Consider the following 27,900-nt stretch of genomic DNA (forward strand, 5'->3'; position numbering starts at 1 on the left):
CTCTTTTCCAGACATATTCATGGAGTGACCTGTACTGCTCATACAGACGATCAAGCATGTAATACGTTGAGTTCCAACGTGTTGCCACCTCCTGGATGAGTGCCTTGACTGGCATCCTATTTTCACGTTGGATGATCCTCAGCTGCTTCCGAGCTTTAAAAGAATGGCTGAAATGAGTGCATATTCTTCGGCAGATGGCCAGTAAGTTGCTGACTATGGGTTCTTTTTTCATAAAGTCTTGAACTATAATGTTTATGCAGTGGGCCAAACATGGAACCCTGAAATAGGAACCAAGATCCATGGCCTTAAGTACATTACTGCCATTGTCTGTGGCAACAAAACCAATACTAAGCCCTCTTGGGCGCAGTCATTCAAAAACCTTGCTGCGAAACTCTTGCAAAATGTTTACAGCCGTATGAGAATTCTCCATGGCGAACATGGCTACAATTGCATGTTTCCAAGTACCTTTAAAAATCGCAGCTGTGTCAACAGCACCTCGTGCAGATAGCTTATATCTAACCCCCACAAAAGAGACCCAGTGTGCAGTGATGCACATGTAATCTGTGGCTTGGCAACTGGTCCACATGTCTGTTGTCAGGTGGATATTGTGAACAGCACTCTGCTGCAAAGCTTGTCCAACCAATTCCAGCACATCATGATGTAGTGCCGGAACAGCAATTCTTGCGAAATAGGACCGGCTGAGAACCTTCCTTTTAGGGTAGATGGCTGACACAAATTCAAGGAAACCCACCCCTTCCACAAATGAAAAAGGAAGAGGGTCCAGCGCTAACATTTTAGCCAGCTTCGCATTGTACAATCGTGCCATTGGGTGGTTGCATTGGAACTGCCCCTCCAACCTAAGCATGCTCTCAATGGTAGGCTGGATTACTTTCCTTTGTGGTGAGGTTTTCATTAACCCACTTAGGCTCAACGACACAGTTTGTCTGATTGGGGTACTCGGTCGCCTTGGTGTCTCCGCCTGACTCTGAATATGGCTCTTACTGCGGTGCCACTCAGATGTTACTGAGGAGGATGTGGGCGGTACCACTGCACTACTGGGGACAGGGATAGAAATGCCTCCCTCTTCTTCACCTTCCACCGCAATATTATTGCTCCCTGATTCTTCCTGACCAACTTCAATGGGTTGAGTTTTTCTACTTTCTTTTAACTGAAGTAGGTGATTCTCCCACACGATAGTGTGGTGTATTCTGAGATGACTTGCTTGGCCTCCGGTACCATAGTTTGTACCAAGCTTACCCCGCCGAACACCTTGCCGACAAATTGAGCATATAGCAATGTTCTCCTCCTTGGTGCTAACAGAAAAGAAGTCCCAAACTGGGAAGGAGAACTTTCTGGCACTGCTGGATGTGCTACTTTCAATACCAGATGAACTGGAGGGTGTGCTTGAAATGTGACCCTGTGCACCTAGACTGTGACTTTTACTACCACTACCTACTGAGATGGTTGAGCTGGATGTAGGTCACTGCCGGGCCTTGGAAAATATGGCAGCTGGAGGTAGTGGTGGTGTAACCTGTGTTGGTGATATCCGTGCTACATCCCGCTCAGTAGCAGCCTTTCTGGATAGGGGGAGAATGTTGGTCTCCTATCCCTTTGGGGCGGGAGTAATGTGCGTGATGACTGGCTCGTCTTCATCAACATCACCCCCCTCTTCTACATCTACCTCCATAACTCTAAGTTTTTCTGGGATCTTCCTTTTCAGAAGCATTGTCTTGTGGCGTATATCACTCTCAGACTGAGCTGGTGGGTGCCAAGTGGCATCACGATCATCAGAAGCGGGGCTTGAAGAAGAAGATGATGGACTAAGCCTCCTTTTCCTTGCTGGTGGTCTGGAAGACAATAGATCTTCTGAAACAGTGGTTTGACTTTGCTCCACTTTGTCTGCAGGAAGCTCGATTTCCTGAAATGCCCCTACGTCAGGAGCAACAACTACTATGGTGGGCTGTTGCGGCTGCTGCTGTTCTTGTTGCGGCTGCTGCTGTTCTTGTTGCAGCTGCTGCTGTTCTTGTTGCGGCTGCTGCTGTTCTTGTTGCACCTGCACACTTATCTGCTGAGTTTGCACCTGCGTTGATTGTGTACTACTTTGCGATAATGACATTTCAAGATCGCTGCTCGTTAGTAGACTGGCTACCTCTGCGACACTAAAGCCCTTGGGCCTAGGTTGGTGGGGTTGGACCGCTGGTGCTGAGGTGCTGCTCCCAGATTGGTTCCTGGAGAACGCTGCTGCAGGCGTAACTTTTTTGGTGCCAAAAAAAACATTGTCTGGCACTTCCTTTTTCTGTTCCTTCTTCTCACCGGCAACTTTCTTGGTACTGGACTTGGTACCTTTCTTTGGGGCCATCTTCTTCAGATGTCAGGCAGGATGCAGATGCACAACAAGTTCTGGTCACACGTGGATGTGATGCGCAGCAGGACTTCTGTCTGGCTGGCAGTACAACGGGTAGCCGGGTGATGCTGATGACACCTCCTCCTCTGGCTTTTTGGTGCACCTAAAAGCAAATAAGCCAGGCGAAGAACATCAGTGAAATGTTGCATTTGTTGTTGTGGTTCAGTTACTTAGTACTGTACTAGTGCAAACAAAAGATAGTCTAGCCATTTAGGACTTTTTTCGACAAGGGCTATGTTATACTACTGTGTACAGTCACACTCTACACTCTCAGGAAGGATAGGAAAGTTAATAAGAACCACCAAAATAAAAATGTAATGGAAGTGGGGTGGACCCTATTTGCCATTAAATTATTTGAGCATCTCAGCATCCATGGAGCTACTGCTGGCAAAGGGGGTGGATGGATGGAAGCAGTAAGCCAATAGGACAACCATGCAGGCCTATATGGCAAAAGCAGGACAGTAATAACTCCCAACAGAAAAAAGGCCACCAGCCACATGGACACTCACAAATCACAAACAAGCAGGGAGCCTGGGAAACACCAGGAGCTGACAAAAGGCCTATAAAAGCCAGGTAAAGGATGCATGCTAAAGCACACTGCTCTGCCTTATTAATGCAACAAAATGCAAATACGAACATTCACAGGCCCCAAAAAGGTCTGCTGCAGGGTGCTTGCATTGCACACCAACACACACCAGACACACACAAAAAAAGCATGTCTTTAAGACAACCAACATCAGAAAGCCCACCCCAAAAAAACACACTTCCCCAACTCAATCCAATGCCATCCATGCCCTAAATGATGTCTAAATTCAACAGACGACACAGAAAACACTTGATTAATAAAGCTGTGGCTACCTGCTCTGATCCTACTGGATGAAAGCAGGCCTGTTGGCAGACAAGGCCAGGCAAGCTTGCAGGCCTAGGCTTCAAAATGGCCACCAGCCACATGGCCAGGCCCAACAACATCAGAAAGCCCACCCCAAAAAAACACACTTCCCCAACTCAATCCAATGCCATCCATGCCCTAAATGATGTCTAAATTCAACAGACCACACATAAAACACTTGATTAATAAAGCTGTGGCTACCTGCTCTGATCCTACTGAATGAAAGCAGGCCTGTTGGCAGACAAGGCCAGGCAAGCTTGCAGGCCTAGGCTTCAAAATGGCCACCAGCCACATGGCCAGGCCCAACAACATCTGAAAGCCCACCCCAAAAAAACACACTTCCCCAACTCAATCCAATGCCATCCATGCCCTAAATGATGTCTAAATTCAACAGACCACACAGAAAACACTTGATTAATAAAGCTGTGGCTACCTGCTCTGATCCTACTGGATGAAAGCAGGCCTGTTGGAAGACAAGGCCAGACAAGCTTGCAGGCCTAGGCTTCTAAATGGCCACCAGCCACAAGGCCAGGCCCAACAACAGAAAGCCCACCCCAAAAAACACAATTCCCAACTAAATCCAATGCCATCCAGGCCCTAAATGATGCTTGAAAATGAAATACATTCAAAAAACACCAAAGGAACAGTTGCTTCATCATTCACACACCCATGAGGCCATGACTAGCTCGGGCCTACTACTGACTACTACTACCCACAACATTTTTTTAAAAAAGGAATGATGATAGTTACCAAAAATAAATTGTACTTACAACAACTGCAATGCCCCCAATCAAACAGACACAACAACCACTTACTTGTAAAATATCCAATTAAAAAATCCTGAAATCCAATTGCAATGATGCAGCAGACAAAAAGAGTGATCTTTCCAGCTCAAAATCCAAAGGCAGAATGAGCAGGAGATGGACAAAGCACTGGGAGGAGCCTGCTGGACAGGAACAGGAAGTTGGAGATTCTGTGGCACGTCTTCCCTCTCCCCACCTTTTTAAAAAAGGACTCCTTGCACAAAAAAGGACGGCCAAATGTCAATCTGAGGAGTTGTTTTCATCCAAAATCATCATTTGCAGAAGGTTTCATGCTGCTAGAGCTGATATTCCTCTCCAAATTGAAAATTTTACATGTTCGAGTTCTTGAGCTTCACATCCGCCGGATTTCGATGGCGTGTCCAAAATGACTTGATCGCGTTCTCTCGCTCCCTGTCGCGTTAGATATGACGTGTTCGGGGTCTCTTTCTCGTTTTCGCGTTCGATTAGACGTGCCCGCGTCCCCACGCTCTCGCTTGTGGTGGAGAATGACGTGTTCGAGATCTCAATCTTCTCATACTCTCGCGGTGCATGATCGCGAGAAGAAAGACGTGATCGCGCGACAAATGACGTGATCGCGCAACAAATGACGTTAATGCAGGTGCGAACTGTCGCGAGACAGCGCAAAATGGCTACTAACAATCCAACATCTCGTGGAAAACGCGACCGGGTCGGGCAAACTTGTCTGCGAACGCGGGGATTCAGGTAAGGCGATCGCGCGCACGCGAGAATGTATTTTTTTACAGGGCGAGCAAGAAAAAAATGACCGGTAAGATGCGGATTGTGGAAATGTTGACATTTTTGTGCTTTCCGCGGAACGCGAAAATGCCAAATTATCGCAATTTCCGCAAGCGGACCGGAATTTTGGCCCAGGTCTAAAAAAAAATTGCTATTCAATCGATAACAATAAATACGTGAAATTCCAGCTCATTGAGTTTCCGCCAGCTGAAGGCCCTTAATACTAGGCCTTAGTGACATTTTTATATTTTCAGCATAATTTGGGGAATTTCACATTACGTTTTTTACATGAAATTATCAAAATTATGTCATTTTGACACACATCAGTTATTCGTGGTAAAACATGACCCCAAATTCTTATAAACAACACGAGTGGCTGCTGTTAGCTTTGCTTTTGTATTTTGCACTATTGCTTAGCACAAAATGCATTCTCAAATCAAAAAATCTTTCAATGACACATTTTGCACTAAATATAACTCTAAATTTCAGATTTGCATTTTGCTTAATTATGAGAAATTTTGCATAGTCAACCAACAGCAAATTATGAAAAATCCTCACACCCAAGTTATTATGTGTAGGCCTGTTGTGGTGAGATATTAATAATACATTTAAATTCAGATGAGATGGGGTCCATAATTTGGCAGGTGTGAGAAATGCCTTTATTTCTAAGAAGAGGAGTTGTAGGCAGAATCTGATACTTATAGAACCAAATTACACATGTATTGGAATATCAGGAGATATTGAATGGTTACTAGTCATTAAGATACAACCCTTAATTACCTCAAAAGTCTTTTTTTACTGTTTCAAGCTTGGCTATCCCATAAAAAAAGCACTGGATTAAATTACAACACATAGGGGTCGATTCCGATCCTGTAAAAAGGCCCTACGAATCGTCGTACGGAGCGTTTTCTCCGTACGACTCGCACCCGGTAAACTGTCCCTACAACCTAGGAAGTACGATTCGTACCGAAAGCCTATTTCCGTACGAATTGTACAAAAGACCGTACGTGGAAAAAATACCTACGATTCTGATCCGGAACAGCTTGTACGCGACGTCCGGACGTATTCAGGCAGCGGATTTCGGCCCAGCAAATATGATTCGTCCCTACGTCACTCCGTACGGCTCTTTTTCTACGGGAGTCAAACACACCCGGAAATGCAGAGTTCAACGTGAACCGCTACGCTACGGAGCCCCGGTATGCGACGTACATGCCATGAACCCCATCGTACGTGTCATCCCGGTCCTCTTGGCCTACGACCAGGTGCACCGCACCTGACGCACACGCCGCAGAAGGTGAGAACAACACCCAGGGGCCAGGGTGGGGGTGAGGGGCACGAAACATACCCCATACCCAAACCTATAATATGGAGGCCATACATTACCACCAGGGTCTGGTCACTTTGGGGGGCGTGTCCAGCAACCCCTGCGTACCCCAACAACGGAAGTGGACGTATACGGTGCATACCACACGTACCCCTACGGCACCATTACAACAGTGGCATGGACCGTACCCACGCAGGAATGCGTGGGTACGGTGCGTACCCCACGTACCCCTACGGCACCATGACAACTCAGGTACGGACCGTACCAATGCATGAATGCGTGGGTACGGTGCGTACCACACGTACCCCAATGGCACCATGCCAACTCAGGTACGGACCATACCCACGCATGAATGCGTGGGTACAGTGCATACCACACGTACCCCTACGGCACCATGACAACTCAGGTATGGACCGTACCCACGCATGAATGCGTGGGTAGGGTGCATACCACACGTACCCCTACGGCACCATGACAGCCCCAAGGGGGTGCGTGGGTGGGTGCACATGACTCCCAGCAGCGTCCAGACATATGAGGGGTTGGTGCATATCACTACCAGCAGTGTCCAGACATATGAGGGGTGGGTGCAGAGGATTCCAAGCAGTGGACAGACATATGCGGGGTGGGTGCATATCACTACCAGCAGCGTCCAGACATATGAGGGGTGGGTGCGGAGGACTCCCAGCAGTGGACAGACATATGTGGGGTGGGTGCATATCACTACCAACAGCGTCCAGACATATGAGGGTTGGGTGCAGAGGACTCCCAGCAGCGTCCAGACCTATGAGGGGTGGGTGCATATCACTACCAGCAGCGTCCAGACATATGAGGGGTGGGTGCAGAGGACTCCCATCAGCGTCCAGACATATGAGGGGTGGGTGCAGAGGACTCCCAGCAGTGGACAGACATATGCGGGGTGGGTGCATATCACTACCAGCAGCATGCAGACATATGAGGGGTGGGTGCAGAGGACTCCCAGCAGTGGACAGACATATGCGGGGTGGGTGCATATCACTACCAGCAGCGTCCAGACATATGAGGGGTGGGTGCAGAGGACTCCCAGCAGCGTCCAGACCTATGAGGGGTGGGTGCATATCACTACTAGCAGCGTCCAGACATATGAGGGGTGGGTGCAGAGGACTTCCAGCAGCGTCCAGACCTATGAGGGGTGGGTGCGTATCACTACCAGCAGTGGACAGACATATGCGGGTGGGTGCATATCACTACCAGCAGCGTCCAGACATATGAGGGGTGGGTGCAGAGGACTCCCAGCAGTGGACATACATATGCGGGTGGGTGCATATCACTACCAGCAGCGTCCAGATATATGAGGGGTGTGTGCAGAGGATTCCCAGCAGTGTCCCACTCCCAGGAGGATGGATGTCTTTCACACACTGCATGACACACCACATGTAGGTGTGAGGACATATAACACATGCATACCCACCCATGGCAGATGCAGCACAATACACACCCAGATTTCATGCCAACAGACTGTATAGTCATGTAACTGCATACAAAACTAAGATAGCCAAAGGGAACACACACTGTCACGCACATCCCAGGACTGATAGGAATGTCCAGGTGCTGGTCCAGCCACCAAGATGTTGTCCCTCATGGAAGGAATAGGGTTCAATTCCACCAGATACAATGCCCACAATTGTGAGTCAGGTGCCCAAATACCCTGCATAACAAGTAGCATTTGTGTGGTAGGCCGTGATTACACACATGCATAGTGCTGAAAAGGCCCAATTTGTCCCTGAAGGCATTCCTACATACCCAAAACACAAGTACAGTGACTAGCAAGGATGGCACAGACGATTCAGCAGGAGACATCGGTGAGTAGGCATGGCCATTGTTGAAGGAATCCGTCACCAGCAAAGGAAATGTTGACACAGGTCAGCACAACAATTGTGCAACTGTTTGCAGGGAAGATGTCAGGTGCCACAGTGGAAGGAACACGCCTTGGGACAATGTATCCAAAGAAAAGGAACACACACTACCAATGATTCTTTGCAGAGACATTGTGATGGCACACAGATACCATGGTCCACCTCATGACCATCATACAAAAGCATTTCTCAGAACCCTAACACATTACCAGAACAACAACTCCAGGAGCCTCATCACCAACATCAAGTACCTGAAATGCAATAGTGTTGAAACTAAAAGAAAAGGCTTTATTCAGCACGCAAAAATAATAAATTAAGAAGACACTATCTACAAAGGCCAATGGCCAGTCCTTTGTTATAGTCCAAGGGTGGACGTAGGGGCCCGTGTCCACCCCTACCTTGCCTGCACAAAGTAACCTTAAGGTTTGTCGACCGGGGGGGGCATCATCTGTGGCAGGACCAGGCACCGCAGGGACAGGAGGGGGTTAGGTAGGTGTGGTGGGTGCAGGGCTGGTTGTCTCCAACACAGGGTGTGGGGCAGTGCCAAAGGTGGAGGTGAGCTAGGTGCTGCACACTGCTGCCAGGGCGTCCAGAGTAACCCCTGCACCTGAAGAACCCCAGGGCCAACGAGGGGGGGGGTGGCCGAGGGATGGGGTACAGCGCTCTTGGGGGAGGGGGTGGACATGGGGGTGGACTCAACTCCCCTGCCCGGGGACTTCCTCACCCACTTGCGGGGTGGTGTCACAGTGGGAGTGAGGGCCAGCTCACCCATGTAGAGCTCTTTGGGTGACAGTTTGGCAGGGGAGCTAAGGGGAGTGGTTTTGGAGGGACTGGGTTGTGAGGACTGCGAACTCTGACTGTGGCTGCGGGTCTGTCGTTTGCCCCCAGACCCTGTGGTTGTGCCTACATCCCCCTGAGTGTGCGTGCCAGGAGGTGTGCGTTGTGCCTTACTTGGGGGTGTGCTGGATGTGTCTGTTGGGGTGCGTGCCCATGACTGTCTGTGTGTGCGTTGGGCAGGCATGGGAGAGGGCAGTGTGAATGGGTCTGGGGTGGGGGGGATGGAGCACCGCAGGAGAGAAACTGCTTCCGTCAGTGAAGAGTCCATGGACCGCAGAATCCTGCATTGCTCAGACATCATTGATGACATGCCCTCCACGAACGACACCAACTGTGTGAGCAGTTTAGTGTGTCCATGGAGGACATGCAGCACTGATGCCTGACCAACCTGCAACTGGTGCAGTGTGTCCACAGACTCTTCACTGAGGGCAGCAGGGGTGACAGGGGCAGGGGGTGTGGTGCCTGGTCCCAAGGAGACACGGTGGGACCCTGCACGGACAGAAGGGACGGGAGCAACTGGGAGGGCGGAGATGTCAATGGAGGAGGCGGGTACAGATGGTGGGATGCTGCCAGTTGTTAGGGCATCCTCCGCCTCCTCAGGGAGTTCAGCCTCGGACCCGTCGGCGTCGTAGATGCTCTCGCCTCCAGACAGGTCCTCCGACTGACTCCCCTTGCCCTCCGTGCCACTGGCTCCTGCTGACTCCACAGCACTGGCGGCACTGTCGCTGGGTCCCTCCTCAAGGTCCATGCAGGTGTAGGCAAGGAGAAGAAACCAAAATGCATCAGTCACCTGTATACATCTGACACATGAGCACAAGAACAATTGGTCACAGTGCATATCAGGCAATGCATCATGAGTAACAGCTAGCTTACTCCGCACATATGTAAGCCCTGTACTGCCCAGTTGTTAGACCCACCATGCCACTTTGACACCAGGAAAATACATACACAAAAGGCCACAACTTGAATGAGAAATACACTGAGAAGCTAGTGTCTGTGAACCGGTGAGCACAGCAATACAATGAAGTCATGACACCTCTTCTTTAGCCTGAAAGAAACAGTAGTGATGCACTCAAGGTAAACTAACACACCTCAATAACAAGGTGTCACCACACTCAGAGACCTGTAAGTCCTTTGGAACACAAAACGAACAAATGTTGGTACCTTGGGACTCACAATACTTTACACAATCTACATGTTTTGAATGTGCCAATTGGCCATTTCGTGAAAAGAACACCCATGTGGCTGCATGCAATATGTCGCACAAGGCAGTGCACACAAAAGTACATGTACACTGTCATTGAAGAAGCTGGCACCTTTTCTGAGAAGCCACTGTTAGAAATAAATGGTGTTGCAGAAGGTACATATACATGGGCCCACGGAGGTCTTGATGTATTGAGACTCATTAGTTTGTATCACCAACAACAAAGGAGTCTCACAAAATCAAGACCACTGTGGGAACATGTATATGGAGAATCTGCAACACCATTTAATTCTAACAGTGGCTTCTTTGCAAAGGTGCCAGCGTGTTCCATGAAAGTGGAAATGTTGTTTGGTGTGCACTTCCTTGCGAGACATCTTTCATGCAGGCACATCAGTGTTCTCAACACAAATCATCAAATTACCACATTTAAAACATGAACAACTGTTGACAAGTGCTGTGAGTGCCAAGGTACTATTTTGTAAGAGTAACAACTTTAATTATGTCAGTTGTCACCAGGCCATCCGTCACCTAATTACACAGTTGGCTACACATATGACCTACTGCCTGTCATCTGGAGTGGCACACATGTCCACACCCAGGACAATGCATAAGCTAATGGGCCTGCAATTGGCTGGTAAAAAAGCCCAGCTGTACTGTGGGGACACCCTCATGGCAAGCCAGAATGTACACACAGATGTCAGCACACAAAGTCCAAAATGCGTTGCATCTTAACCACACACAGGTGCAAAAAATGCATGATCAGGATACATGTTGGTAAAAAAATGACACAGGCTGCAAAGCATGAACATTGAGCACTGGCCACCATCACAGGGGCACTGCACAGTGTATTTCTGTACAGGCAATTCTCACACACAAGTCAGACCTGGCAATGAAAAATCAGGCTTGCACATGTATGCCTCTCCCGCACCCCCCCCAATACCTGAGTCAATGTGATTGATACAGATCAAGAAATGACACCTCTTATTCTGGGTTACAACAACTGTGCTTGAAAAATAGCTCCATTTACACAACATCACCTCGTGGGGCTGCAAACACATATTTGTGACAAACAACCATCAACAGATTGTTGTGAATAGCCACACAGGCACTGCCCAGTGTGAGTATGCACAAGCAAAATGGTGTATCCCTTTCCAGTGGACACAGGTAGCACACATTAGCAAAATACAAACTAGGCCAGGGAACAATGCCACAGAGGCAGACCTATGCAGAGCACACAGAGAAAGTGCACAGTGTTGGATGACACACATGATTAGGAGCCCAGAGTGTCTCAGGGGACTGTAGTGGGCACACTGCTCCGTGGTCCTGGAATGAGCTGACTGTACCATGTTCAACCGTCATGGCACTATGCATATCTCACACTCATGCACATCATGTCTGAGGCCACAACATTGGTCATGCATGCTGCAAGGGTGTCCAGTTGAAAGCTCACACTCCTATGTGGAGAATCAGCATCAGTGACAACAACTATGGAACCCAAAATAGTGAACAGGTCATGGCACAGGCAAGGTATCAACACAAGTCACAGACCACCCTCCCACATGAAGCAGAAAGCAATGTGCACTTAGATTTACTGCCACCCTAGATGAACATGTGCAAATGTGATTACACACAGACCAGGGGACACATGTCAAGGAGGGGAAGGGATGAAAAAGAGCAACAGGTGACATTGGGGAACAGAAAATTCACTGCACATATCAACTCTGGGAGTGTATCCAGGCTACAGAGCACTTACAAAAGCTTGCGACACATAACACGACAAACAGCCATGTACCTACCCCCTCCTTGCTGCAGTCTCTCCTGTAACTGCCTATCGAGGTCTGGGAAGACCACCGCCAGGACACGTCTCATTTGGGGGGTCAGCCGTCGGCGTCCGCCGTGGGTGCGAGGACTGTCGAGCCCCAGCTGGACCCGGACGATCCACCGGGTTCAGCACCGGATGTCCTGCCACCTCTTGCGGACCTGTGGCAGCTGGCGACGACGCTCCCCCTCAGATCTCACGGCCCTGACGATGTGGTTCCAAATCACCCCCTTCTCGTAGGCAGTTACCTGTCAGGATGACAAAGTGACACACCATCAATATACCTGCTCCATGTCCCCGAGACACACATTTGAACCTCTTAGAAATGTTGAACAGGGCATAGGATGCAGACAGGAATTACATCATACACAATAAGAAATTGGCCTGTGTGCAAGCCCCAATGCACTACATTGAAAGTCAACCGGTTGGCATGAGGGTTGCGACACACTCACTGATCATGCCACACACTGTGCAGCACATGCAACAGCAGGCTGATGGCCAGCATGTGCCAAGCAGTCACATGTCCCACTCCACTGACGCACCCTCAGCATACTAGACAGACACACCCAAGCACAGATCACTCGCCTGTCATTGACAACAGCAGATACAACCCTCACTCTGCACATGTGCCACTTGCCAGTGGGGTTTCACAGGTATTATGCTAGCTATGCAAGTCAAACACATAGCACGGCTTACTTGTCACATCAGATGGGTAGATATGTTGCCACCTCCATGCAGCTGTGGCGCAACACTTCACATAGACACTCACCCACATGTAAAGGAAGATTCACACACATCAATGTCCATGAGGTCGTACACATCATTTGGACACTCTCACCACAGGTCCACTCAACTCATACACATCTGTGGGTACAGTCACCAGTTACACCGGGGGGAGCACTGAATCACCTCAGGACAATAGGGAAAAAAACCCCAAGGATTTCACTGGCTGAATGTGTCATGCACAATGCAGTGAAAGTCACAGTAAGAACAATGCAAGTGAGGAGTGTACACAGGAACTACATCAGACTCTGCATGAGAGACATCAGCATGTCCCCCACCCTGGGACCCACACTAAAACAACATAGCATGTCTGTCCCACCTGGACACAATATTGACAGTAACACAACAGGTGCCTAGGCAAAGGTAGTGGACTCAGCATTCACCTGCTCCCCTGGTCTCCCATACAGCTTGTGGTACTGTGGGAGGAGGGCGTCCAGCAAGGCCTGATTCTCCTCCTGGGTGAATGGCTGGGCCCTCTCCACAGTACGCAACATGGTCCAGAGGAGGCAGAGACAGCAGCAATGTTGTCGGCTGGAAAGTTGTGCAGGCAAGTGCCCTCTCATGGGTTCTGGCTGCCTTATATCTGTCTTGCTGAGGGGCATTCATTTAGAGGAGTACATAGTGATTGGTCAGACTCATTAGCATCCTACGTTTACTCCAATCCCTTTAAGAATACACCAATGACTTTAAACATACACCAATGACAGCATTCGCATCGTTCAAATTTTGAGCATCATGTCAAGTCAACAACCACTTTGCAACATTGTATTTTGTGGCCAACTGACTGTTCCAGGACACATGATCGACACTTTCCAACTGAAAACTCTGTCTCCATGACAACCAGCATGCATTTAGGGCCTAATACTTGTCCCTTATGTGTCCCCTATGTAATTTTTAAATCCACACACAGGTACGGGGCGTTTCACACATACCCCTACGGCACAAGTACAATGGTGAAACGAAGCGTACACACGCAATGATTGCGGGTGTACGGTGCGTTTCACACGTACCCCTACGGCACAAGTACAATGGTGAAACGAAGCGTACACACGCGATGATAGCGGGTGTACGGTGCGTTTCACACGTACCCTTATGGCACAAGTACAATGGTGAGACGAAGCGTACACATGCAATGATTGCAGGTGTATGGTGCGTTTCACACGTACCCCTACGGCACCAGTTGTACAGTGCATTTGACAGGTACGTGTACTACTAGTGCGTACACGTATGTGTACGTACTAGTACACGTACAGGTACGTGTACTACCTTAGTACACGTACCTGTACGCACTAGTAGTACACGAATGGGTACATGTACTACTAGTGCGTACACGTACGTGTACACACTGTACTACTAGTGCATGCACCGTACATGTACTACTAGTGTGTACCCGTACGTGTACTACCTTAGTACACGTACGTGTATGCACTAGTAGTACACGTGCCCGTACGTGTACTACCTTAGTACACGTACCTGTACGCACTAGTAGTACACGTACGGGTACATGTACTACTAGTGCGTACACGTACGTGTACTACCTTAGTACACCTATTTGTACGCACTAGTAGTACACATACCCGTACGTGTACTACAGTGCGTACACGTACGTGTACGCACTGTGCTACTAGTGCATGCACCATACGTGTACCACTAGTGCGTACCCGTACCTGTACTACCTTAGTACATGTACGGGTACGCACTAGTAGTACACGTACGGTACATGCACTAGTAGTACGGTGCATACATGTACGGGTACGCACTAGTAGTACACATACCCGTACGTTTACTACTAGTGCGTACACGTACGTGTACTACCTTAGTACACGTACGTGTATGCACTAGTAGTACACGTACGGTGCATGCACTAGTAGTACAGTGCATACCCGTACGTGTACTACCTTAGTACACGTACGGGTATGCACTAGCAGTTACGTGTACTCATTTCACACACTTACAATGGTAATACAGGCGTACACATGACAGGAATGGAGGGCTGCGAGTCGCACATGGATGTCCATCAAGTACTTGTCATTGCATACTTACATGAGCAGGCCCTAGGTGTGTTAGCCAGTGATATTGCACAGGTCATCTCATCTAGTTGCACAATTGATGTGTGATGACCTGTGAACACATGTCATGTGTGATGGGGCACTATGTGGCACACTTCACCTTGCCACTTGCCACATGTGTGTCTGTAGTCCAACTGTGTCATGCACAGCAGCAGTGGGATGGCACAGTAATCAACACCCGCACCTGTCTCCTGATGCCAGGGACAGGGACACTTTATCAACTGACAGGTCTCGATCACCGTGCCCCTTTGTGACTATGTCAGGTGTGTGTCATGTGTTCCCATGAGCTCGATGTCAGTGTCCCGTCAACTGCATCTGCTGTTGGTGCATCCAACAGGGGTCTGTGTGGAGATGGGCATGGAACATGTCTACGCACACCATGCCACATGTGGATTCCCACGGCTGTAGGGTTTGTGTGCATCGTGCATCATATTTTCCCAGTCAGACATGTGTGCGTTGTCTCAATGGCTGTGTTTTTTAGTTGTCACGTGTACCCCTTCATCACAATGTGTTTGATATGTACATTTGACATTCCATGTGACCTGTGCGTGTGCCTTTTAGTCAGCTGTCTGGATGAGATGACATCCTTCCAATGCAGCTATGTGGATGCGTGTCACTCTGGTGATATCTCTAGCTGTTAACTCAGACTGGCCCCCAGCTAATTTCAGGGCATGTCATGTAGACTTGACAATCAACAGGTGTATCTGGCTTTTTGTAGGAGTGCCAGCAAGCTTGCATACGTGTCCTGGATATATTGCACACACCCGACTCCATAGTCACCTTATGTGTATTAGCAGTGTAGCATGTGCTATGTTAATTGAGATTGATGTTGGCCGACTCTCAATCTTCATTCATCCAAACAATGTCTTGCAGGGCGCCACCTGTCCCAAGACTAATGCCAGACTTGGGTGCCATGAGGGAACGTGCCTGCATCCGACGTTACAGATTCACTCAACAGTTGATTGAGGACTTTACCGACAGGCTGGCACCACACCTCCAACCGCGACACAGGTATCCTACTGCACTGACCCCAAAGATGAAGGTGATGGCAGCCCTAAATTTTTTTGCCACAGGTACGTTTCAATTCACCATAGCTGATGTTGGTGGCATGTCACAGACAATGTTCAGCCGTGTCCTGCGTGATGTTTTAGCAGCCAAGTTGGACCACCTTGATGAATTCATCACATTTCCTACTCCTGAGGAGTTGACAGATGTCAAGTGTGATTTCTATGCCCTGGGAGGGATGCCCCATGTCATTGGGTCCATTGATGGTACACATGTGGCTTTGGTGCCACCACAGGCACAGGAACAAGCCTATCGCAATAGAAAACATTACCACTCGATAAATGCCCTTGTGGTGTGCCTTGCTTACATGCTGATTTCCCATGTCCGTGCACGTTTTCCAGGATCACCACATGATGCCTACATCATGTGGCGTAGCAGGGTGCCACAAATGATGCTGTGGCTGCACAACGAACAAGCATGTCTTGTTGGTGGGTATACTCTGTTTGTCCTGTGTGTTGCGGTATCTTTGGCTCTTACGGCATCTCCTGACCCTGTTTTTTACATGATGTTTCCATGTAGGGGACTCTGGATATCCCAACATGCAATGGCTAGTGACACCTCTCCGCAACCCAAGAACAGCTGCAGATCACAGGTACAACGATGCACACGGGCAGACCAGGCGAGTGATTGAGAGGACGTTTGGCCTCCTGAAGAGCCGATTCCGGTGCCTGGACAAGACAGGCGGGTCCCTCCCTTTTGCCCCGGAGAAGGTCTGCCGAATCTTCCTCGTGTGCTGCATGCTGCACAACATGGCAGTTGAGAAGGCAGTGCCACTCATCCTGGATCCGGATGAGCAGGAACATCCACCCATGGAGGATCAAGGGCTTGCTCATGAGGCTAGTGAGGAGGAGGAGGAGGTGGAGGAGGATATCCGGAGTCAGCTCATACGCAACTTCTTCTCATAATGGTGAGTCACTGGGTATGAGTGTGCAAGCTTGTAGCATTGAGTGGCATGTGTTGCAATGTGTGTGTCCAGCTGACTGAATGCAAAGTGACTTGGATGCGTGTTCTGATGTGTCACTAGAGTGATGATGTCATGCCACACAGTTTTGCGGAGAGACATTCTTTGAAATTTGCATGTGTCAAATATTGTTCATGTTTGGTAAATGTCCATGTGTGCAGTGAGAATTGTTTTAGGTGACTTCTTGTGTGTCTGTCATTCCCAGGTATTTAGCGCCTGTTATCTGCTCATGTCATTGTTGTCCTCCTGCTATTTCTCATGAGGATTGCAACATGTGCTGAATCAGCGTTCCATGCACGGACATGTGGAAAGGTCAGTCTTGGTAAGGTTTGCAGCAAGGATTTTTTGTGGTGGTACAGGTTTGGAATGTGTGGGGACTGCTTCTGTGCATGTTGTGGTACCATGCATACATGTCTTCTCACCATGGAGCATATAACATGTAGCATCACTCCCATGACTTGATAGACACCCTTCTTGACAGTCATCTGTAGTGGAGTGTGGCGTCTGATGAAGGCATAAATGTGTGTAAACCTTGCCTATGAAACATTGCAGATGCTACGGGTGGGCATAGTGGGGGACATCATAACAACAGGCTCCATGGGGAATTGCAGCCTCTCCGTGTGCAGCAGGATGTGTTTGGCTCATCCCCTTAACTTGTGTGCCAGTTCATTGGGATTGACATCATCCGTGTTGTGAAGGGGGTGTCCAGCGTATGTCCCACATGTTCTGTCAACTGACCTGTGAGTCTGTTAATATGGATGCATATCCCTTTGTGTGTGTATGTGGAATAAAGGTGTTCAGCACAATCCAAAGTGCCTCATCACTGTCACTGCAGCTCTCTTGACAGTTTGCATGCGTCATCTATGGCATAATTGCCAAAGATTGAGCATCTGTGTGTATGTGTACTTTGGCAACATGCATGCAGTGCTTTATGGCTAATGATCTCTATTGTGCATGAAGTACCTTGTTGGGTATGTATTTGTGCAGCTTGCTCCCCACAACGGGACATGAACGCCTGCTGATGGTGTGTCTCCTTTGCGCATCTCCGCATTTTGTTGCCTGATCCAGTGTCTTTAATTTATGGTGATTGTTCATACATTTTCTCGTAGTGACCCATGAGTGACCTGACACTCCTTCCTTTCAATACACCTGTTGCACTGTGCCTTTCAGACCTTGTCTGTGCGTGCTACTTTTTGCCTAATTTCTAACCCCTTCCACCTGCTGTTGCCTCACCTGCGGCACCGACCCACCGAGTGCCCTGATTCTGCAACCCCCACGCCTCTGAAATGCTCTGCCCTTCCCCCTCCACCCATTCGAAATGCAGACAGCAGCTTTTATGTGCCACTGTAGCCCCAGCACCGTGCCAAAGGCAGGTACGTATGCGCCTGCAACATGCACAGTGCACGACCCTCTAGTCTTTGCATGACCCACGTCACACAACAGGCTCATGCTGCAGCCACTCTCCAAGCAATGTCATTGTGACAATCATCCTCTTGCTATCAAGGCAACCCCGAAGCAAACACACAACACCTTCGCATGCTGAGTGTGCTACTCCAACTGCCTACACAGCGCTGCCCAGCCTACAAGACCCTGTCAGAACAACCAGGTAATGTGCCTAATACTCCACACTCGCTCCGTCCACCAGCACGCCATTGGACTCTGTTACCTCCTCAACACGACAGCCCCAAACATCACCTTCATGACAGTAACCTGAACAAAAGCATCCTCAGCACATGACGTCTTCATTGCCTATCTCACACGGATACAAGACCACCGGCAGGGATGGCAACACCAGTCCCGGGGGATGAATTGCTATTTATTCACAAGTACACCCGCAGAGTCACAAATCCGGGTTTGTAGCAACTCCATGGCAACCCTCAGTGTAACACTCCTCTACAGATCTGTAGGACTACATCCACTATTCCGCTAAACCATCAACACGTACATCTGAACGCATGCCCTAACCTCCATGGGCTACATGTGGCTGTGTGCCAGTAACTTCTTGCTGGGGGGGAACAACACCACCATCCATCATTGGTCCCTCAACATTTGACTCCACGTCTCTGACAAGCAACACACTGCCCCACACCCCGCTACCGATCCCCCAAAGATGCTTGATGTCAGTCACCACAGACAAGCTGTGCGGGACACTCAAAACAACACCCCTGCCACACCCTGCAACCTCACGCACTGGATCAGCAACTGATCCAACAATCTTGCCACATTGACGGACTTTCCTGTGAAGCACAACAACAGTTCAGGCACCTGGGACAAGGCAGACCTACAGGACTCCTACAGACTTAGCCGGACTCTTGTGCAAACCTTGCAACACTAAGAGCCATCATTTGCCTTACAGCCCTGGAAAACACCACACACAGCCATCACCATATCATCAGCAAGGACAAGTGGAGATCCTTCAGATAGTGCCGAGACACCCAAACACACGACATTAAGGAGCTCATCAGCATTTTGAGTGAACTAACAGCAGATCTCCATCCAAGACACCCCAGCCTTGCAAGGCAGATCACATCCCTTGCAACTTTGGACCACTGCAAGCTCATGAGCGTACACGACAGCCTTGGCACACAGACGCAGACAGCACTATTATCCGCAGGACAAACCCCCATCAGGTTATGGACTCCCATCAGCAGCAATGACACAACCTGGCTCATTGCAACATACACTCTGGCTCTCCATCAGGCCCCTTCCCACACAACATCTAAACCACATCATTCCACATCCTTGAAGCCCACGTCCAGCACGTCCTGAATGTCTCCTTTGAGTTTGCCACATTCCATGGGTGCAGGAGGCATGCAGAGACCCGGGCCCTTCTTAGACAACGGACGGCAGTACCGCAGGATGTCCTGGTACATCACCCTGCTTCCCTACCCAGCAAATGTCATCAGGAAGACACTCAACAAGCAAATGACAATTTTTCTCCATGCAACCTTCTCCAGGCAACCGGCACCAGACCATCTTCCACAGTAATCACACCACTGCAACCGTCAGCATTGCCACCACCAACGACAACTTTGCCATGCTCAACAATGGTGAGGCCACCACCCTTGACCTCTCAATGGCATTCTACACCATGTGCTACCACACTGTCAGCTCACACATCTCCAACACTGTTCTCCAGAGGAGGGCCCCGAGTTAAATCAGAAAGTCGCTCACCAGCAAGGCCCAGGGAGTCTGCCTCCACCCTGCAACATGTAGTACACTGGGGTAATCTGGCCCATGCCACAGGGCTCTTCTCTCAGCGTGACGATCTTCAATGTCTCCATGACCCCCCTCTCCACCATCACATGCGCACACAACCTCATCATCATCTCGTATTCCATTGACACCCAGATGCTCCTCCAACTCACCAAAGACCCAGCCATTGCCAGATCCAAACTTCAAGAAGGCATGAGATCCGTTGAGGAATGGCTGAATATCAGCCACCTGAGGCTGGACTTGGACAGGACAGTAGTCATCATCTGAGGATTGTCCCCTTACAGCTGGCTCAACTCCTCGTGTCCCACTGGTCTGTGCACCGCACCAGCACCCAGTGGACACGCACGCAAGCTGGTGTTCATCATGGACCCATCGCTGACAATTACCATGCAACTCACCACATCTGTACCTCATGCTGCAACACCCCCCACATGCTGCAAATGACCCACAGATGGATCCACTCCAAGGCAAGACAGACCGTCCCCCTGGTCCACGACACCAGCCGGCTCAACTACAGCACCAGCCTCTACGGAGAACAACAGCAAAACTGCAGGAGAAGTTGTCCACATCCTGGGGGCATCCGCACACCTCATCTGCAACATCCCCCACCCCAGCCCCATCACCGTCCACCTGAGATAGGTACAATGGCTCACTGTGTGCTGCAGGATCACCTTCAGACTCCTCACCCACACTCAGGAGGCAGTCCACAACCCCAGACCCAACACCGACCTTGGATGTCTGTCATCCAACACCCTGTTGGCCCAACTCCATGCAGCCCACCTTGCCCAGGCCACCATTCATCACATCCACACAAAAACTACATGCAGGAGATAGTTCTCCCACCTCGCAAAACAGACCAGGGACTCCCTCCCCGGGCACATCAACATGACCCATGACCTCTACACCTTCATGATACTCTTCCAAATTGGTCTGTCTGAGCAGTATTGCAAGCCCCCCCTCAGCATCTTGAGGCCATCACGTGTGAGTATTGGGCTCCATGTCGGTATTTTGTGATACATTGTGACCCATGTGTGTCCTCGACCGGACTCAGATCAAAGTGTAGGGATGGCTGGAGTTTTTCCACACTCAGGCATACTTCGACATATCCCCACACGTATGTTGTGTAATCATGCTAAATGACTGCAACATAAAATTTCATGTCTTAATTTTTTATTTATAGCTCTGGGGCGTGATTTGTGCACAGAAAAAGGTGCTATGCAGGGACCATAGAATCCAAAGTTCACAGGGGGAGATGGGATCCTTGGCATTTGAAGTCATCAGAGTCCAGACCACAGTGTTTGGCATCATTGTTCAGACTGTGACCAGCAAGTCCATGTGGCAGTTGATGTCAGTCAATGAGGTGATGCTGTCGCACATGAAGGCCAGGTGCCAGGCCAGGTGACCTGGGAGATGTGGATGGGCCGCTGCCTCTCATGGTCTTTTCCGTGGACGACCCACCTTCCTCGCGGGACCCTCAGATGCAGGCCTTGACGATGCTTGAGACGCTCCGTCGGACAAATCCTCCTCCTCCTCCCTCCCTGTGGCTGGTGGTGGTCTTCGCCTGGTGGCACAGGGAGGGTTGCCCATGTTGTCGGCGATCCCATGGAGTGAATGGCTTATGTCCCTTTGCACCGCCAGGAGCTCAGGCAGTCTTGCCTCCATCCGTCCTTGGTGTTCTTGTTGACTGGCGTGTTGCTCAGCCAGCTGGTTCTTGATCTCTGTGAGGGTCACCACTAGTGGCTCCACTCCCTGGTGTCAGGCCGGTATGCCTCCATGATGTTGTGGATGTGTGACATACCGGTCCCTTCAGCTGTCTGGTCAGGTTCTCGCCTCCGCCGTCCTCTACTCCCACCACCCCTGCCCACACGAGCCTGGCCTGCCATTGTGGGCACTTCGGGTCTACGGGACCCTTGAGGGATGGCAGTGTCGTTGTTGTCTGCCTCCTCCTGGGTGCCCGCCGCACCTTGTCCCTCCTGGTCAGACTGGCTCAGTTGTTCACTGCGGGCAAGGCTCCTCGGTGTCTCCTGGGATGTGTCAGAAGTGGGGGTGGTGGTTGGCACAGATGGTCCTGAACCAGGTCCTGCAGGGGCTTGGTCGGTCGGGGTCATCCACGGAGTGTTGAGAGGTGTCGCTGCCGGTGGGATCAGGTTCCTCCCGAGCCTGTGACTGTGATTCTTCCTTCCCAATTGTTGAGGGGATATTCATCACGTTGCCCTGTGTGTGAGAGACAGACAATGTTAATGCTGTTTCATGCAACATGCATGTTTCATACACATTCAATTTGGCACTGTTCCTCCAGGTAGTTGTATGTGCCTAGCATTCTCCTCAATGTTCACTTGTGGATGGGTATGTTGCGGGGGACAGATTGATATGTTCTCCTGAGTCTTTGACATGTCAATTTGTGGCTTGGATGCTTCTTCGGCTATGTATTGGTCTTGTTGTGTTGCATGTCCATTGTGACAGTGGGTAAGTCCATTGCCTGTCCTGGTGGTGTCTGCTTGTGTAAGGGGTGTGTGTGACAGGGCCTGCTGGTGGGTGTAGTGTGATTTGGCAGTGGGGCTCCCAGGTGATGTAGCTGTACCCCCATGGAGCATGCTGCCATGACAGTGAGTGTGAGTTCCTGTCCTAGATATCTGACCTTGTTGTCTTGGTGTTTGCGTTTGCACTGGTCACAGGAGGGCTTTGTGCTGCCTACACCCAGGCCGAGTGTGAGCTATCTTGTCAGTACTTTACCAATCCCTGTGCATTGCGCATGGTGCATGGGTATGTAGCTGGGCCATGTGGGGTGAGGGTGTGGATGGTTGTGGGTATGTGGGTCTGAATGTGATGGTGTGGGTGTGAATGTGTAGAGGGGGTATGTGTGAAGGAGGTTGTGTGCAGGTGTATATGGTAAGGTGGATGGGTGCAGTTGTTGGTGTGTGCTCTGTAGCTGCAGTGAGTCTGTTGCAAAGGCTCATGGTTTGTGCGTGTGGGCCCTTTTTATTGGTCCATTTGTGGGTGTGGCTCAGTTTGATTTTTTTGTGTGTGTGTCATAAGAGGTGGTTGTGAGTTTGCCCCTCTGTTTGCCTGTTTGGATGTGTCCAGGTGAGTCCTTTCCAGTTTTTTGTGCCGTGTAGACGTGTTTTGTGCGAGTCGAATAGACCCTCCTTGTGCTGCTTTCCAGTGCCCGTGGTTCAGTACGGTACAGGGGTACGAGTCGTACAGACACACGGCCCCATGCGTTGTGTATGTACGGGGCGTATGCCGCCATTGCTATGTACGGTGCGTACACTGCCATCGCTGATGTACGGGGCATACACCGCCATCGCTATGTACGGTGCATACACCGACATCGCTGATGTACGGTGCGTACACCGCCATCGCTATGTACGGTGCGTACACCGACATTGCTATGTACGGTGCGTACACGCCATCGCTATAAACGGTGCGTACACCGCCATCGCTATGTACGGTGCGTACACCGCCATCGCTTATGTACGGTGCGTACACCGACATTGCTACTGTACGGTGCGTACACAGACATTGAATTCCCCGTGTACGGGACGGACGTTTTCCGTACAAATCGTAAATCGGTAAGCCGGTCCGGATCGTACTTGTACGCTTGGACTGTGTTTTTACGATTCATACGGAAAAGTGTCCGGGTCCATCTCGTAAAACTTTTCCTGCTATGATTCGTACTTCACGGGCCGATCCGTATGTACTTTTTACCGTACGAATCGTACTTCACGGGTCTGACGTGACTTGTACGATTCGTACGGAAAAAAATACGGATACTAGTCGTACGGGAAAAAAAAATACAGGATCGGAATCGGCCCCATAAGGCATATCTTCAGCTTTGGAATTGCTAGAATAATGATTCAAGGACTCACATTTATAGTATTTTAAAATTCAATCTAAAGGTCAAATTGGATTTTAAATGACTATTTTGAAAATGTCACTTTTAGAAAGATGGCATTTTCCTGCCTATAGCCCCTAGTAGCCTTTTCAGACTTAATCCCTGACTGTCAGCTAGGAGTCTGCTGGCCCTCTGTATGTTATGTGATGTTATGTTAGGGGCATTTGTAGTGCGCACAGCTGCCCCAGCTAAGGGGCGTCCTGGCGCATGACAAGATAAACATAGCCGCACCTAACAAAACCACAAAGTGACAGACAGACAGCGCAGAAAACGCAGAAAAGATGGAGGTGTGAATGACTTCCAGGAGAGGGGAAAAAATTGCCTTGGCTGGGAGGAGGTGTGACTCACTGAAGCATCCACCCCAGGTTTTTTAGCACGCAATGGCTAAACCACACACAGAACTCTGTAATGCTCATCTTTATTCCGCGGCATGCCACCGTTAACTGCACGTACTGCATCATAGACTTTATTATAGGGCTGGGTGGCACACTCTGCTCTGCTGGTGGAGTTTGTGGAGTTTACCAACTCTATGTAGACATGAAAACTCTTCTTCCACTTTGGGAGTACCTCCTACTATCTACAGAGCTTCATCTCCACCCCGTTTGCTCATGAGTCATGCTCACCCTCTCCCTTCTCTCAGGGGTGGGTTTATATGGCGTTGTGCTTGCTCTTTCGGAGGCTGAGGGACCTGGGCTCCCGGTCAGTGCATATCTTGTACTCCAGCGCCTCCAGTTGTGTCTTGGCAGTCACCAGCATGGCATCCTCCTCCCTGAGTGCCTCACAACTACTCCACTCTGATGGATTCACCGGTGGTCACTGGGTGTCTGACGCCACCACTTTCGCTGTTCTGGGCCCAGCTAATGGGACTGAGGTGCTTCAGGTGTCAGACTGCAGGTGACCGAGAGTTGGGAGGCAGTGCGTGCCACTGCAGCAACCTCAAGAGCTGGAAGGAGACTACACCTTTGTTGTTTGCCTAAAGCAATGACAGCCATCAGGAACTAAGGCCATGTAAATATTAGGCATCCCGTATCGAGGTACTGATCAATGGACATCTGCCTTGGGAGATTTTCTAGAGCAATACACGTTTGATAAAAAGAAGGCATACAGAGCATCCTAGTGAACTCTCTTGTATTGTGCTCATGTTGGCATTAACTTCAGCAGTCATTGCTTAACTCAGCCTTATGGTGAAATGGAGAAGTAGACAGGCACAGTGCTGTCAGGAGATTCCCAGTGTGTGGATGTTTTGTGTCGCATAGGTTCCGAAATGTGTTTGCTGAGGGGGTGGCATTGTGGAAGGGCCCAAACTAAACACAAACAGCATTTTGTTCTTAGCACCATGGCATTTGGCACTAGCCCTGAGCTGTGTGATTATCTGTGTCACAAGAATCAGTTTAGTTAAAAGCACGTGGGGTACACACAGGACCTAGTATTTAAAAAACAATGTGTACATCTCAAGGTCTGCTGCGCAATGTGCCTGGCTGACTTCTGTAACCTGGCAGTATTTGCCTATTGGGAGGGGCTGTGGGCAGCTTAGAGCCTCTAGTGACACCAAACTGGACAGCTGTAGAGCCTCACAGCCCATTCATTGTGTTTCCTACGGGGGCGGCAGAGTAGTACATGCACGTAATTATTACGGGGTAGCCTGGCAAAACTCCTCCAGCTCTCTGAACTCCATGGAATTTGGCGCCGTTTTTTGGTAATGCCACTTCACCCAGACCAATTTTATTAACCACACCCAGACACAATGAAATACCCCACCAATGGTTATGTAACTTTGCCATGAGTCTGCCTGAGACCACAAGGGTCCTATTGCAGATAATCTCATGACACTACACCTTCCCCCATGTTAAATAAAAAAATACGGATAACATGTATGCATTAGAATTCCTCAATGAGTCATTGAGGTACTCGCACCAATCTTCCAGATCAAGTCGTACGAGGTGAAAGAGTTGCACTGCCATCTGGCATTGTAGCTGTAGATTAAGATACTTAACTTAGGCACTCAGATGGGCTTGTTTCACTCATGAAACTTGGAGCCAACGAACATTGAGGCAGATGTTTGAAATGGGACAGGTCTCTCATTTGGAATGTTCTGGACATTTAGCTGTCACCATGTGTCCTTTACTTGTCAGAACTCTCAATGGATCAGCATCAAATGTAGTGTCAGTCTAGCGTTTGATTTTTTGCTGGCCTATGACTCTGTCTCCTTCTTCGAGAACTGTTTCCTTAGCGCATCTGTATTTATCTGCATGGGTTATCTTCTTTCTTTTGCGAGAAGCACCCGTGACACAAACCTCATCTGTGTCTAGTACTCGACTCAGGGTCCATTTTTGTTGCTCTCCCAAACAGCAAGGTGACACTGTCCTTTTTTGGCACTGTCACTATGGGTAAAACCCTTAGCATTGAACCAGTAAAGAGCTCAATTATGTCATGCTTTAATAAAGCTCCCAGTTCTTTTTCACAGTCTCCTGTAAATGAAATGTAATCCAACAGTGTCACTGAGCAACAGGATGAATGTCCTCATTAATGGGAAGTTGCACCTTCATTGTCTTAAGTTTTCCTAGTCCATGAAATAACGACGGAAACTGACTCACTAATTCAGAATGTGCACTGAAGTAGTAGTTGATGGATATCAGTCCCATGTCAGCAGCAGTGCTGAAATTGAGTAGACATTCATTTGACTAAGTACCATGGAGGACATGAATTGGTGCTTGTACTGTTGTTTCCGTGTGCCTCATGGTCATTACAAATGACCCTTGACTTTTCAATTGTGGAGAAGCAGCCCACATGTACACCTTTATTAGATGTGTTAGATGTGGTATCGGAGACAGTTTGTTGTATTTTTTTGCCGGCATGATATTGATCGATGCACCACTGTCTATAATGAAAGTTGTAGGGTAGCCATTCACCTTTAGTGTGATCTTAGGTCATCAGCCAAATGAGTCGGGTTGCTCACCGTGTTGATCTCTTTTTGACTTGCTTCCTCATTTGCAAGCAGTATATCCTACATATGCATTTTTTTCTATGGCCGACATCACCATTGCACACCCATCATCTTCACTGTCGCTTGAAAATGACTCTGAAGAACCTTTGGAAGACAACTTTGATGATGATCGACATCCTTTAGTCTCTACTGGCCTCAATTGGTGTTGCCAATCGGCCTTGTGGGCACTTAGTTTCTCTTTTGCTTTGCAGGACATTCCGAAATATTTTTCTCTCCCACAGCCTTTGCATATCTGTCCAATGACAGGACTTTTACCTTCATGTGGAATTGAGAATCCACATCAGAAACATTTTTTTTTTCGTCTGAGATATCGTCTTCTGGGCCTCCACTTTGTGTTTCTGCTTACTCTACATAATCAATGCTGATTCATTCTGGGTCATTCCATCTTTCATATCAGCAGCCCGTTGAACTGCATGTTCTGAAGCTCTCACAGCCGTGAGTACCTTTTCTAGACTGAGTGACTCCTCAGCATGTGTCGTCTGAATGAATCCGCGAGGCTCACATCAATGTCTCTATGTTGCATGGCTTCTTTATTATTTAATTCACTGTATTTGCAATGATTGAAGACAGTGTCAAGTCTTTCAATTAACTCATCCATCATTTCGCCAGTTTTTTGTCTCACCTGGATAAAACATTCAGCATTGGATTAAACTTGGCCTCCAATGTTTCTTTAATATTTCATCTGCTTGTGATATTTTCTTTATCACTTCTTCCACACCATCACCTGCAATATTTGATTATCTTTTTGTCCTCTACTTCTTCTAGAGCATCTATGAAGTCATAGAACGTTTTGATCAATGCAGTCAATTCAGAACTAGTATTCTACTTTGTCGTAATATCAAATAGCTGCAATGTTTTCAGGAACACAGGAGCATCATAAGTTTTGTTGGGACTTACTGATATTGAGAGTATATGCTGTCCAATCAGCGGTTGCTGCTCACTTGGACCTGCACCTCCTGTAAGCATCAGCCATGTGCTT

This window comes from Triturus cristatus, chromosome 8 (assembly GCF_964204655.1).
Source record: "Triturus cristatus chromosome 8, aTriCri1.1, whole genome shotgun sequence".
In the NCBI taxonomy this organism is placed as follows: Eukaryota; Metazoa; Chordata; class Amphibia; order Caudata; family Salamandridae; genus Triturus; species Triturus cristatus.